Genomic DNA, 15945 nt, shown 5'->3' with positions numbered 1-15945 from the left:
ATGGTCCCTATGGGACCCCAAATTAGGGGATTTAGGTCACTGTGGGCAGGTGTTTTTGAAGCAGTGCTTAAGACCTGGGCCATCCCAAGAGATGGGAAGATAGGGAGATGGGAAGACAGGGAGATGGGAAGATAGGGAGATGGGGAGATAGAGAGATGGGGAGATAGATGCCTTCTCCTCCAATAGGATGGGGAGTGATACCCTCAAGTCAGAGTGCCAGGGGGTCATTGGGCTTTTGCCTTCTTGAGGGAAAAGATTGGATGGTTGAGTATAAGCCTAGATCCAGGTTCCAGTCGGTGGGAATAGCTGGTGTCCTGCAGGGAGATATAAGTAGGTGAGAGAAGCAGGAATAGTGAAATAGAGGGAGACAGAGATGGTGGCCATAGAGCTGTAGGTGGAGACGCAGTGCATCCAGCGTGACCTGAGCCTCCAGCTGCCGGTCCCACCGTCCTGATCATGGCAACTTTCTGCCACCCCCAGGAATTCTGTCATTGCTGCTTGTTCTACACTGGGAACGTGGGGCGGGGAGCCCCCTTCCCAACAGTCCTGACAGGACCACCTGCACCACACGTCACCCATGTTCCAGCAACCTCAGATTCCAGATCAGGAATCAACTGCTGCAGCTCAACAGTAGTGCCAGCACCCTCTTTATTTTCTGTGTAAGTTACCCCTCCCACCCCCCGGGACTGAGGAAGGAGGGTGTGGGCCTGAAGTTGGAGAAATGGGCAGAATTCCTACAGATATCAGTGGAGCCTGCACTGACCTGGGCTGGAAGGGAAAGCAGCGGGAGGGGGTGCTGTTTACACCACACCCAGCTTTCCCCACGCCCACTCCCAGCTCGGACTGGAATCGACTTTCCCAGGGTTAGGTCGGGACAGAGCTCTGATGAGAATGTACTGGGCCTGGCACTTCAGGTATTAAGATTCCTCCACCATGTGGAGGGAGAGGCAGATGGAGATACACAAAGGAGGGAAAAGGCATGGAGGTGTTCAGAGAGGTGTCTTTGAGAAAGACAATGAGCAGTGGGTGTCTGGGTGCAGAGAGATACCCAGGTGGGTGAAAGGACAAGTGTGTGTGGTGCACCTCTGAAGGTGAGGCACCCAGGTTTTGTTTCTTTCCCCATATGACCATGATAATTAACAAAACAAAACCAGTTGTTACTGCATCAGTTCAGACTCATTGTGACCCCATGTGTGTCAGAGTAGAACTGCACTCCATAGGGTTTGCACTGGTTGATTTTTTTTGAAATAGATTGCCAGGCCTTTCTTCTGAAGCATCTCTGGGTGGACTTGAACTCCCAACCTATCAGCTAGAAGCTGGGTACATTAACCATTTGACCAGCCAGGGGCTCCCAATACTAATAATAAGTAATAATATCAGTCCTTACATGTCCTTACATAACCAAGTGCGTTCACACCCAGATTTCCATCTGACGATCCTGAGATGGCACGGAGTTGGGTCCTCAGGCCATAGGTGGGGAAACTGAAGCCCAAGAGCTTGCCCCAGAGGAGGGTGGCAGGGCTGGAACACTGAGCCTTCCTCCTTGTTCACCTCCCTTCTTCCCTCTGCTGCTCAGTACATGGACCAGGGTGAGCCATTCGCTATCAAAGTAGGCAAGCTGTGAAGCCCTGATACGATAGACTTTCTGCCCTTCCATGCTGATGGCATGGAGAAGGACAGGTTGGTGGAGGTGTATTGCATTATCATGTACCTTGGCACTTCCCTGGGCAGCATCACCCAGAACCTCCACAGCAAGCTGAGCTCCATGGGGCATATATTTCAGGGGCTCCTCAGCAATGTGCCCTGCCACCTGTGCAATGAGCACCATATGGGCCATGTGGACACGTCCTACAGCCCTTATACCTCGGGCAAGAACATCTTACAGAAGAAGCTGGGCTGTCAGCTCCTGGGGAAGTACAAGCAGGTCATTACCAAGCTGTCCCAGGCCATCTAGGCACAGGATCTTGAAGTGTGCTGTGGATCAAGGAATCTTGGGAGTGGGATCTAGAGGTGGGGGGCTCTCATTGTGGCAGGAGGTCACCACTAAGACCAAGGGGTTGCTGGCAGAACCTGAGGGGCTCCCTGCCCGTCCATTCCACTCCAGGTGGGTTGGGGTGGAGCTGAATGGGGTCAAAACATCCACAGGGAGGGTGTCCATACTGTGCCAGTTAGAAGGTGGGGCCCCTTCCTCTGAAAGATGAGAGCCAGGCACAAAGGTGTTAGGCTGGCGAATGGAGCGCGAGCTGGACTTCTGACCCCAGATGAGCCTCGGGTGTGGCTATGGGCAGTGAGCAAACAGGTCCTCTCCGGTGGCCCTGACCTCAGGGCAAGGGATTAGTTGAAGGGTCCTGGAACTGTCCTGACCCAGCACCCTCCCCACAAAGATGCTCCTGCACAGTGGGAAGCTCCTTGGGGGGTCCCAGACTCCAGTGAGGACTTGATTGTCTGGCTGAGGAGAACTCAGGAAGCTGGAATTGTGTGGGGGAGCCACTGCCCTTGCTTTGGAGAGGGCAGCATGAGGCCCCCGACTCTCACCAGGAAGCTGTGGTCCCCTCCTGCCCAGTGTCCCCACCCAGGTCTGGGCTCTGAAGCAGGGAACCTGATCCCTTTCTTTGAGCTGTTGGGCAGGCAAGTCTAGAAAAGCCCTCCAGTCTGGGAGTGGGGACAGCTGCTAAGAGGAGTGGGGACTGGGCCAAGAGGTATCTGCCCACAAAGTAAGACTAGTATGTGGAGACTCAGCTCTGAGCTCATGGGTCACAATTGCCTTTGTCCAGAATCTCAGCCTTTTGCTCCTTCCCATCTCTCTGCTCTGTCAATGAACAGCTCAGGGCTGGCTGACCTTCTCCAAGCTGAGTTACAAGAAAGACAACCTCATCTGAAAGCCAGAATTGGTCATTCCAGGCCCTGGGGCCTGCTGGGTCTCCCATCATCTCATCACCTTATGGAAACATCTGTGCTGGGCACAGCTGGGCAGCCTCCCTGCCAAACATGCCCCCTGACCCCTCAACTCTCCCCTCGTCCATGCCCCCTCCATCCCAGCCCTGATTCTGCCCCCCAGTCTCCGTCCACAGTACCCTTTCTAGAACCAGTCTGGCAGATCAGCATTCTCTGAGCACACGTCCTGAATTATTGAGACTTCCTGTGAAAAAGCGGCTCTTTTCTCATTTTATCCTGCTGGCATTGACCCACTCCTGGCATCCTGGGTCATGTGCCTGGGCCAGAGATGATTTTAAGGAGGAGAGGGTGGTCCTCAGCAAAGGAAGGGGTAGGACAGTAATTTTCCAGTCATATATTTTAAAAAATTTTAAGGAAAATCTTCTTTGTCTCTCCTCCTCTTTCTCTTTCTCCTGACCCTACTGGGGTGATCTCTCCCCTGACAGAGGCAGTCCAGCCCTGTTCGGCTGGCCCCCCACAATAGATATAGCGTGTGGGGCTAGAGCCCTGGAATTGAGAGAGGTGGCCATTTACCTTCAGACGAGTCTTAGTTATCTTGTGCTGCTGTAACAGAAATATCACAAGTGGGTGGCTTTAACGAGCAGAAATTTATTTTCTGGCTGTCACAAGGTTAGAAGTCCAAAATCAGGGCACTGGCTCTAGGGGAAGGCTTTCTGTCTGTCAGCTCTGATGAAAGGTCCTTCTCTCTTCAGCTTGTGTTTCTTGGTTCCTTAGAGATCTCCATGTGGCGTGGCATCTATCTGCCCTCACCTCTGCTTGCTTCTCTCTGCCTAATCATCTTGGGTTATATCTTAAAGGTGATTGGCTTAAGACTCAGCCTATACTGATATGGCCTCATTAACGTAATAAAGAAGACCCTATTCCTAAATCTGACTATATCCACAAGTATATTAAAAAACAACAACAACAACAAGCAAACCCGTTGCCATCGAGTCAATTCCGTCTATAGCGACCCTATAGGACAGAACAGAATTGCCCCATAGGGGTGTGAAGGAATGGCTGGTAGATTAGAACTGCTGACCTTTCAGTTACCAGTTAACCATTGCACCACCAGGGCTCCAACCATAAGTACCAGGGTTGGGAATTACAACACATATTTTGGGGGGACACAATTCAATCCATAACAAGACAGTATAGAGGTTCCAATTTAATTAGTCGTGGGTGGAGTCCAAGTTTTATTGTTGTTGGGTGCTGTCAAGTCAATTTTCTACTCACAGCAACCCCATGTGACAGAGTAGAACTGCCCCCATAGGGTTTTCATGGCTGTAAACTTTACAGAAGTAGATTGCCAGGTCTTTCTCCAGCAGAGAGACCAAGTGGTTTTGAAACGCCGACCTTTCCATTAGATGCCGAATGCTTAACCTTTGTGCCAATAAGGCTCTTTCCCTAAGTTTTAGTATTTTTTTCTGTTTGTTTGTGTTATTTTTTCAATCTCCAGGTTGTGGCTGGACGTGGGGTGAAATTCAGCCAGACAGGCTGGGAAGGGCTGAGATTCTGGACCTGAGGTTGAGGATAAGGGGTCAGAAGCAGCTGGGGTTCTGGCTTCCGGCCCTGCCTGGTGGCCTCTCCCCTCCCAAGCAGCTGTCTTCGCTGCCCATGGTGATTTGCATTTGGGGAAAAGTCATAGGCTCATGAGCAGTGAAAGATAGAGGGGCTACACAGCAGTGTTTCTCAGACTGTAGTGTGCACAGGGATCCTTGGGACCTTACTAAAAGGATCTGGGGGTTGGCTGAGTCCCTGGGTGCTGCAAATGATTAAGGTGGTTGGCTGCTAACCAAGAGGTTGGAGGTTTGAGTCCATCCAGAAGCACCACGGAAGAAAAGTCTGACAATCTGCTTTTGAAAGATCAGCCATTGAAATCCCCATGGAGCTTAATAACAACAAAAGTAAATGAAACAAGCAAACAAAAAAGAGACAGCAGGGTTTGTTTTGTGGGGCGGGGAGGGAGGTGATGGAAATGTCCTAAAATTAGGTTGTGGTGATGGTTGTTCAACTCTGTAAATGTACTAAAATTCATTGAACTGTGCACTTATAAAAGGTGAATCTTGTGATATGTAAATTATATATCAATAAAACTATTTAAAAGAAAGCCCTGTGGAACACAGTTCTACTCTGACACACATGGGGTCGCCACGAGTTGTCAACTCGATGGCAACTGGTTTTGTCTGGGCCTAGGAGATGGGGGCAGCAAGACTGTGCATTTCTAACCAGCTTCCAGGCAAGGCTGACATGATGGGTCCACGAATCACGCTCTGCAGGGCCTCTGGTTCAGCCCCCCTGAGCCCTGAGGAGTTGCCTTGCCCTAGTCTTCTACCCCAGAGGGTTTGTTACTTTTGTCCAGGTTGATTAACATTTCCTGGGTAAGCTGTAAACAACTCGTGGTTTAATACATTTTGTCTGGTCCTGGATGACAGCCTGCCCTGTGATTGGTATGTGCCTTGCAGGGATTGGTCAATAGGCTATGCAAATGAAGTGTCTGTGGCCTACCGAGAGGGGCTTGGTCAGTTTGTGGCCTTGGTGGGAGGGCCTTGCCTTGAAATTGACAAGGTGTTTGTATATATATGCAGCCAACCCCAGAGAAAAGAAGCAGAGAGTGAGAGAGCAGAGGCAAGGAGCCTCCTAAAAGAAGTGTAACATGGGTCAAAAGTTGAAACACTGAAGACATCAGGAGGCCCAAAAGGGACCCTGTGGCAGAGCCAGTGGTGACAGATGGCAGGTCAAGAAGAGCCTGTCCTGAGAGAGCTGAGATGAGGTCTGCACAGCTGAAGGGAGCTGAGAGAGCTTTCTTGCACTGAAAATAATGAGACTTGCCTACATGCTCTCTGATCGTAATCCTGAGAAGCGGCCTATTGATCCTGATCCAGGTTGTGCCCTCTCGCTTCCTTAATAAACCAGTTAACTGTAAGTATGGTCTGTGAGTTCTATGTGGTCATTGCAATGGATTATCAAACCTAGAAGAGAAGTAGAGAGTGCCGTGGGAGGGACAGCTGGTGTCAGAATTGGTAAAAAAGTTGGAGAGTGAATGTATGTCTGATCTCTTCCTCATGGGAATCGGCCTTGGGCTGATCTTGAACTTAGTCATTACACCCTCCCCATCACCACCCCCTGAAGTTAAACAGGTTCGAACACTACAACTACCACCATTTCACACCTATTCATCCACAGGACTGGACACTTAAAAACATTCCTGGATGAACAAGTACGTAACTCAGAAAAGCTGCCCAGATCCCCAAAATGAACTGCAGCTGGGGGACTCCCAGACCCAACCACAGACAAAACATGGGGGAGAAAATAGGGCCACTCCAGAGCCCCTGTGTCTGTGGCCATTCAGTCCCAAACTATCTCGTTCCCCCAAGGAAGGAGGTCCCAGGAGGCTGGGAAAAAGTTTCAGTGGTTGGGGGTCTTCATGGTGTGAGGCAGCAGGGAGGACGTGTCCCCTGCAGGAAGGCAGCTCAGGCCTGAAAAAGCACAGTGGAAAAGCACTGGCTCTGGCCCTAGAGTCCTGTGTGAGTTTGAGCAGGGCCTTGAACGTTCCCGCACCACATTCTCAGCTGTTCTCTTTGATGTCATTGGTGATCAGTGGTCCATCCTCAAAGACAGAGGCTTCAGCAGCTGGTTTCTGAAGTTCCATATAGGGAAAAGAGAATGATATTTGGAGCTAAAGCGTCTTAAACACTCTGCCAGTGCGACCCTGGGCAAGTTGCTTCATTTCCCTGGGCAAGTTGCTTCATTTCCCTGGGCCTCAGTTTCCCAATCTGTTAAATAAGGATAATGATTCAAGGGTTACTATGAGAATTAAGTGAGGGTTGGGGGTGAACGAGCTGACTACGTGTAAGATATCAAATAATCCCCCCAATTTTGAGTAACTGTCCCTTTCTTGACAGCATCTCATGATCTGGACACTGCCTACCTCCCTGGCTCTGTCTGTGCCCAAAGTCTGCCAACCCCTGCCCGTGCCCCCATCAGCACCCTCGCCCAATGGAGACACCTTTTTCCCACCCTCCTGCCCTTTGCCAAACACAGCCTCACTCAACTGGGTGCTCAGGAAAGAATGGTCCCAGCCTTCCATCTCACACATCAATAGACTCTGGAGAACATGCCCAAAGCAGGTTATTTATTCTCTTTTTTCTAAAAAAAAAAAAAAAATATTCCTTCCTTATAAAAAATAAACACTTTAAACATGACATTGAATACATTAAAAGAAAAAATCATGTGTCAGCTTGAAGCATTTCCCCAGCTACATTCATCAAACAGGAATTAGTCACCCAAGATGAAGTCCTTTCCAGTGGAAAGAGAGGATGCAGAACATCTAAGGAGAAGGCAGCAACACGGTGGGTCCCACTGGGTAAGTAGTGTGCATGCAAATAAGGGGGCAGGATGATGATTCTAAAATAAGAATTTCTATACCATTTGAGGAAACCCTGGTGGCGTAGTGGTTAAGTCCTATGGCTGCTAACCAAAGGGTCAGCAGTTTGAATCTGCCAGGCGCTCCTTGGAAACTCTATGGGTCAGTTCTACTCTGTCCTATAGGGTCACTGTGAGTCGGAATCGACCCGACGGCACTGGGTTTTTTTTTTTTATTTGTACCATTCGAAGGTAAATGACTGCCTCTCCCAATTCCAGGGCTCCAACCCCACACACTATGTCTATTGCAGAGGGCGAGCCAAGCAGGGCTGGACTGCCTCTGTCAGGGGAGAAGCTGCCACCATAAGGTCCAAAGGAGTCGAGGGGAAGGAGGCAGGAGAGGAGGAGGAAGAGAGAAAAGCAAACTATGACAAAGGCGAGTGTGGTTCAGGAGCTCAGAGCTGACCCATGAGTCTCTACATCCTAGTCTTATTGTGGGCACGGCAGTGCTATTTTGTTTACATTTTTATTTTTGGTACCATATAAGGTCTCCAGTACTCCTGTCTTAAAACACTTCAAAATGACTGTCCCACCGCATCCTCTGTTTTAGGGGTGCCCCTGCTCCTCCTTAAAGTCATCTCTGGCCCCAGGATAGGACCCAGGACACCAGGATTGGGTCAACACCAGCAGGAGAAAATGAGAAAAGAACAGATTAATACCCAACCCGCACAACACTTTTTCACACAAAGGCTCAATAATTCAGGAATTCATCATGCATAAGGGGTGACTGATTCTAGAAAGCATAACTTGAATGGGTACAGAGGGGCAGAATCGGGGCTGGAGTAGAGGGAGCATGGACGGTGAGAGAGATGAGAGGTCAAGGGGCTTGGCAGGAAGGAAGGCAGCCCAGGTGTGCCCACCACAGATATTTCTACAAGGTGATAAGGTGATGGGAGACCCAGCAGGCCCCAGAGTCTGGAGTCACCAATTCTGGCTTTCAGACAAGGTTGGCTTTCTTGTAGCTCAGCTTAGAGAAGGTCAGCCAGCTCCAAGCTGTCCACCGACAGAGTAGAGTGATGGGAAGGGCAGCAGGCCAAGATCCTGGACAAAGGTGAGTGTGACCCATGAGATCTCTACATCCTAGTCTTGCCATGGGGACAGATAACACTTGTGCTGGAGCCCAGCGTTGTAGCTGCCTGATACCTTCCTGTAAGCAGGTGGGCACTGATAAAGTGCTCAGAGAAGGACAGAGAAAGGGGCGAAATGAATGCAAAGCATAATAGCATACATTTTACAGCTGGGTTCTGCCCATCTGCTCAGGGTTTGAGGAGAAGCCAAGGGCTAAGGCCTGGCCCAGGCTCCTAGGTAGAGAGCCATCTTATTATTAATGTTGTCTAGGCAGCAAGAAGGGGAACTAACTTTGCCACTTAAAGCACCAATCAAAAAAAAAAAAAAAAAAAAAACCCATTGCCATAGAGTCGATTCCGATTCATAGCGACCCTATAGGACAGGGTAGAACTGCCCCATAGAGTTTCCAAGGAGCACCTGGCAGATATGAACCGCTGACCTCTTGGTTAGCAGCCATAGCACTTAACAACTACGCCACCAGGGTTTCCCCTAAGTTAATATAAATAAGATATTATAATAAATACACAGTCATGCTGGGCCAGATACTCAGCACTCTTCCAGATCCCAGGCTCCCCTGAAACCCTGACTTCAAGTTCTGCTGTCCACTTATCTAGGGACCAGAGACCACCATTGGTACCCCTCAAGTACCTTCCTGTGACCTCATAGGGCCTCCATAGCCTTGGCTGTGAGCTGCCACTTTGAACCACCCCATTCCTGCCCTTATAGGCCCTTGCTCAGAAGGAGGACTCTGGGTCTGCCTCAGAACCTCCTCACTTAACTTTACATCTGCCCCTGGTCCACCCACCTCCGCTAACCCCTGTCCAGGTCCAGCACCAGACACTTGCCATCTCAGGCTGCAGGAATGCCTATAGGGAAGAGGAAGGAGAGCCTAGGAAACCTTCCATGCCTTCCTTCTTCAGGTTCAAAGACAGCTCTCTACCTCCCCAAGAGCTCTTTCACACTGAATGCGAGTGACTTCCTTCTGGAACCTTCCACCCAATAGTCCCTAGGCCTGAGCTCTCCAATCACTCTCATGAGAATACAGCATCCCATCCCAGAGGTGCCTTCTGTACATTTCACATGCAACGCTTTAGGGACAAGAAGTTCCCTGGGATTCCAACACCTCATATCCCAACCAAGCCTTCCAAAGTCTCCATAAGAGGAAGGTGATAGTGATCAACCACCTGGGGGCCGAGCAATTGCCCTGATCCCTGCTCTATTCCCTGTGGTGAGGACCCCCAGAGACAATTTTTTGCTCACAGACCAGATGTTGGGCTGGAGAGTAGAGTGGAGCTGGACTTCTGTCCCCACTTCACCCTCCACTCACCAGAAGGACATCTGGGTACCTGGCTGCCATCTGTCAAGGGAAGGGGCTCCACCTTTTGATGGGCACAGTATTCAGGCCCTGTCTGAGGAAATTTTGCCTCTGTTCAGCTACATTCCAGCTCACCTCTCAAGAGAGTGGACTTACAGGAAGCCCCTCAGGTTCTGCAAGCAACCCCACTTGGGTATAATAACGACCTTCTGCAACACTGCGAGAGTATTCTATCTCTAGATTCCACTCCCAAGATCCCCTGATCCACAGCACACTTCAAAATACTGTGCCTAGAAGGCCTGGGCCAGCTTGCCAGTGACCTGTTTGGACTTCCCCAGGAGCTGAAAGCCCAGCTTCTTATTCTGTAAGAAGTTCTTGCTCAAAGTGTTGGGACTGTAGGACGTGTTCACCGTGGCCCACGTGGTGTTCGTTGCATAAGCAACAGAACACATTGCTGAGAAGCCCCCGTGGGGTGTCCACCGTGGAGCTCAGTTTGCTCCTGTCTGGAGAAGAGATGAGAAGGCACAGGGGGACAGAAGCTGGCTGAATGGACATGGGAAATAGAGGGTGGAGAGAAGGTGTGTGCTGTCTCGTTAGGGGGAGAGCAGCGAGAAGTACATAGCAAGGCATATATAAATTTTTGTATGAGAGACTGACTTGATTTGTAAACTTTCACTTAAAACACAATTAAAAAAAAATCTGTTAGAAGTAGACAAGTGAAGAAGGAAAATTGCCAAGGAGAAGACTAGAGAGGTGCTTTGAAAGAGAATGATTGCAAAGGCAAGGGGCCTTAGTCAAGCCCCTGGGGTATACTGATCAAACCCTTTACTATGTTTGACCCTCTTAGTGATCATTCTGAGAAACTCAAAAGTGAAGAATTCTGTACTGTGCTATTCAATAATTTTATCAGAAAATGTATGCCCACTACTCTAAAACCCCACTAAATGAATGTTTCTTTGTCTGGTGCCAGAAGAAAGGAAATAATAAAAATTAGAGCAAAAATAAACTAAATAGAGAATAGAAAAACAATTGAAAGAGTCAGCAAGACCAAAAGCTGGTTATTTGAAAAGATCACAAAGTTGATAAACCATTGGCCAACCTTACAAAAGAGAAACAGGAGAGGAAGCAAATAACCCAAATAAGAAATGAGATGGGCAATATCACAACAGGCTCAAATAAAATTAAAAGAATCATAACAGAATACTATGAAAAATTACACTCCAACAAATTTGAAAACCTAGAGGGAACGGACAAATTTCTAGAAGCATATTACCCACCTAAACTAACTTAGAACAACTAAGTAAACCTATAACAATAGAAGAGATTGAAGAAGTAATAAAAAAAAATACTCCAAACAAAGAAAAAGTTTTGGCCCTGTTGGCTTCACTGCAGAGTTCTACCAAACTTTCAGAGAAGAGTTAACACCAGTACTACTAAAGGTATTTCAGAGAATGGAAAAGGATGGAATACTCCCAAATTCATTCTATGAAGCCAGAATAACCCTGATACCAAAGTCAGATAAAGGCACCACAAGAAAATTACAGACCAATATCCCTCATGAACATAGACGAAAAAATCATCATCAAAATTCTAGCCAATAGAATTCAACAACATATCAAAAAAATACTTCATTATGACTAAGTGGGATTCATACTAGGTTTGCAGGGATGGTTCAACATTAGCAAAACAATCAATGTAATCCAACACATAAATAAAACAAAATACAAGAACCACCTGATCTTATTAACTGATGCAGAAAAGGCATCTGAAAAACTCCAACACTCATTCGTGATAAAAACTCAGCAAAATAGGAATGGAAGGGAAATTCCTCGACATAATAAAGGGCATCTACACAAAGCCAACAGCCAGCATCATCCTAAATGGAGAGAGTCTAAAAGTATTCTCCTTGAGAACAGGAACCAGACAAGGATGCTGTTTATCACCACTCTTATTCAACATTGTGCTGGCTGTCCTAGTCAGAGCAATAAGGCAAGAAAAAGAAATAAGTGCATCCAAATTGGTAAGGAAGATGTAAAGGTATCCCTATTCACAGGTGATATGATCTTATACACAGAAAACCCCAAAGAATCCACCAAAAAAAAAAAAAAAAACTACTGAAATTAATAAAGATTCCAGAAAATTATCAGGAAATAAGATAAACATACAAAAATCACTTGAATGCCTCTACACCAACAAAGAGAACTTTGAAAAGGAAATTACCAAACCAATACCATTTTCAGTAGCCCCCAAGAAGATAAAATACTTAGGAATAAACCAAACCAGAGATGTAAAAGACTTATACAAAAAAAAAAAACTACAAGACACTACTGCAAGAGATCAAAAGAGACCTATATGAGTGGAAAAGCATACCTTGCCCATGCATAGGAAGAGTCAACATTGTGAAAATGTCAATTCTACTCAAAGCAGTCTACACATACAACACAATCCCAATCCAAATTCCAGTGGCATTTTTTAACTAGATGGAGAAACAAATTATCAACTTTCCATGGAAAGGGAAGAGGCCTCAGATAAGTAAATCATTACTGAAGAAGAACAACAAAATGAGGAACCTCACACTACCTGATTTTAGAACCTATTATACCATCACAGTAGTCAAAACAGCCTGGTACTGGTACAACAACAGATACATAGATGAATGGAACAGAATTGAGAATCCAGCCATAAATTCATCCACCTATGAGCAGCTAATATTTGGCAAAGGCTCAAAGTCCATTAAATGGGGGAAAGACAGTCTTTTTAACAAATGGTGCTGCAAAAAAAGAAACAAGACCTGTACCTCACACCATGCACAAAAACTAACTCAAAATGGATCAAAGACCTAAATATAAAATCTAAAATGATAAAGATCATGGAAGAAAAAATAGGGACAGCACTAGCCCTAATACATGGCATAAACAGAATACAAAACATGACTAACAATGCACAAACACCTGAAGAAAAACTAGATAACTGGGAGCTCCTAAAAATCAAACACTTGTGCTCATCAAAAGACTTCACCAAAAGAGTAAAAAGAACTTACAAACTGGAAAAAAAACATTTGGCTATGACATATCTGGTAAGGATATAATCTCTAAAATCTCCAAGATACTGCAACACCTCAACAACAAAAGAGACAAATAACCCAACTAAAAAATGGGCAAAGGATATGAACATGCACTTCACCAAAGAAGACATTCAGGAGGCTAACAGATACAAGTGGAAATGCTCACGATCATTAGCCATTACAGAAATGCAAATCAAAGCTGCAATGAGATATCATCTCATCCCCAAAAGATTGGCACTAACTCAAAAAACAAAATAATAAATGTTGGAGAGGTTGTGGAGAGACTGAAACACTTATGCACTGCTGGTGAGAATGGAAAATGGTACAACCTTTTTGGAAAAAGATTTGGTGCTTTCTTAAAAAGCTAGAAACAGAAATACTATATGATCCAGCAATTCCACTCCTTGGAATATATCCTAGAGATATAAGAGCCATCACACAAATAGATATATGCACACCCATGTTCATCGCAGCACTGTTCACAATAGCAAAAATGTGGAAACATCTAGGTGCCCATTGACAGATGAATAGATCAACAAATTATGGTACACTCACACGATGGAACACTACACAACAATAAAGAGCAATGATGAATCTGTGAAATATCTCACAACATGGATGAATCTGGAGGGCATTATGCTGGGTGAAATTAGTCAATAACAAAAGGACAAATGTAAGAGTCCATTATTATAAGACTCAAGAGAAAGTTTAAACACAGAAGAAAGCTTTCTTTGATGGTTACAAGGGTGGAGAGGGAGGAGAGGGAGGAAGGGGGAATTCGCTAACTACATAGTAGACGAGAATCGTCTCGGGTGAAGGGAAGGACAACACATCATACAGGGGAAGTCAACACAACTGGACAAAACCAAAAGCTCAGAGGTTTCGTGAACACAACCAAACACTTTGAGGGGCAGAGTAGCTGGGGCTGGGGTTTGGGAACCATAGTTTCAGGGGACATCTAGGTCAATTGGCATAACAAAGTTTATTAGGAAAATGTCCTGCATCCCACTTTGGTGAGTGGCATCTGAGGTGTTAAAATATTGAGAGCAGCCATCTAAGATACATAAATTGGTCCTAAACCACTTGGAGCAAAGGAGAATGAATAGCCAAAGATACAAGGAAAATATTAGCCTAAGAGACAAAAGGGACACATAAACCAGAGACTCCATCATCCTGAGACCAGAAGAACTAGATGGTGCCCATCTACCACCAGTGACCGCCCTGACAGGGAACACAACAGAGAGTCCCTGATGGAGAGGGAGAGAAGTGTGGAGCAGAACTCAAATGCACAAAAAAACACCAAACTTAATGATCTGACAGAGACCAGAGTAACCCCCGAAACTATGGCCCTCGGATGCTCTGTTAACCCAGAACTGAAATCATTCCCGAAGCCCACTCTTCAGACAAATATTAGACTACGTTATAAAACGTAAAATAATACTCATAAAGTGTGTGCCTCTTAGTTCAATCAGATACACAAGACCAAATGGGTGGCTCCTGTCCAGAGGCAGGATGAGAAGGCAGGAAGGGGCAGAAACTGGCTGAATGGACGTAAGAAACCGGGGGTGGAAAGGGGGAGTGTGCTGTCACATTGTAGGGATTGCAACTAATGTCCCATAACAATATGTGTATAAATTTTTGTATGGGAAATTAACTTGAGCTGTAAACTTTCACCTAAAGCACAATAAAATAAATAAATGAAGATTAGATAGGATACTTAAGCAAAGTGAATTTAGGTTAATGTTGGAGAAACAGTTTGGAAAAGGAGAGTGAAAATGGTTGCACAACTTGGAGAACATAATCAATGTCACAAAGTTGTTCAAGTAGAAATTGTTGAATTGGTGTATGTTCCTCTGTGTATATCAACAACAAAATACATATAATTTTTTTTAAAAAAAAGAAAATCATAACAGAAATTTTGAAGGCATGTATTATGCCTACCAGAAAGATGAAACAATTCAACACTTATTAAAATAAGTGGTATTTGTCAACAGAATTATTTACGTGGTTCTTCCAAGGTAAGGGCAGGAAGCTTCCCAGACCATTTCTACAAGGAACCTGGTAACAGCTGGCTTTCATAGAGTTAATGCCTGTGGAAGGTAAGAAATTTTTGTCTACTTGTTGTGTGTCTGATGTGTGAGTAACATCAAGTTTTTTTTTTCTTTACTCAGACAATGGTTGAAAGTAGCTCTTTAAATATATTGTTCCCACTTTAAAAATACCAAAGCATATTAAATATGACAGAGTAAGCCATTTTGTTTCTACTATTGTCCAGGAATTATGCCAATGATTTTGGTTTTGATAATCTATGTTAAAACAAAAATCACGTTAAGCCAATAATAGAAAATGATTAAGTTTATTGAGCGTACATTTTGCAAGCTGGGCAGCACTTCTGACTAGAGAGTCAAAGTGTCCTGAAAATGAGATCCTCCAAAGACTCTTATACAGTGCAATGGATGTTTCTCTTATATATGGTTTTTCTGACCTTGGGTTTATAATTCTGCCAAAATGATTGGCTGGGCCACAATCTTGCAAGGGATCGGTCAACTGCTATTCAAATAGGGTGCATAAAACCACCCAATAGGATTAAGTGTCCTTGCGAGGATTGGCTTCTTCATGGTCTGGCTGGGAGGGCTATGCCTTGAAATTGAATATATGGGTCAATACCACAGAGGTTGAGGTGGGACCTCACTACCATCAAGAAGAGCCTGGAGCGGAGCATGTCCTTTGGACCTGGGTTCCCTGTTCTGAGAACCTCCTAGACTCAGAAGAGAGAGCTTTAACACTGAAGACAGTGAGCAGCTGCAGCAAGCACAGCAGAGTCCAGAGGCAGATAAACAGCAGCAGCAGTACCAGCAACAAGAACCAGGAGACCAGCAGAAGATGCCCAGTGGGCTTGCCTTCCCTTAGAGAAAGAGAGAGCTGAGCACCTTCAGGCAGGTGGCTTGCTAGTAGAGCTAAAGTACTGTAACATATGCCTGAGAAGAGCAGAGGCCAAGAGAAGTGCCATCAGCTGGCGTGGCCCAAAGAAGGGCCTCCTGTCTTTGGGCACGGTCAAAAAGGGCCTGCCCTCGGACACAGCCCAGAACAGGCTGAGAGCTGTCTCGGTTGGAAGCTGTCCTTATTGACAAAGTATATC

The 15945-nt window shown here is 46.0% G+C and overlaps 1 pseudogene; it reads left to right on the top strand.

The window, feature by feature from the left end:
- Nucleotides 1–260: 260 nt before the first annotated feature.
- LOC126065437 (leukemia inhibitory factor-like) lies at nt 261–1954 on the top strand (annotated as a pseudogene).
- Nucleotides 1955–15945: the final 13991 nt, after the last annotated feature.

This window comes from Elephas maximus, chromosome 22 (assembly GCF_024166365.1).
Source record: "Elephas maximus indicus isolate mEleMax1 chromosome 22, mEleMax1 primary haplotype, whole genome shotgun sequence".
Taxonomy (NCBI): domain Eukaryota; kingdom Metazoa; phylum Chordata; class Mammalia; order Proboscidea; family Elephantidae; genus Elephas; species Elephas maximus.
This window is presented reverse-complemented; position numbering and strand designations above follow the sequence as displayed.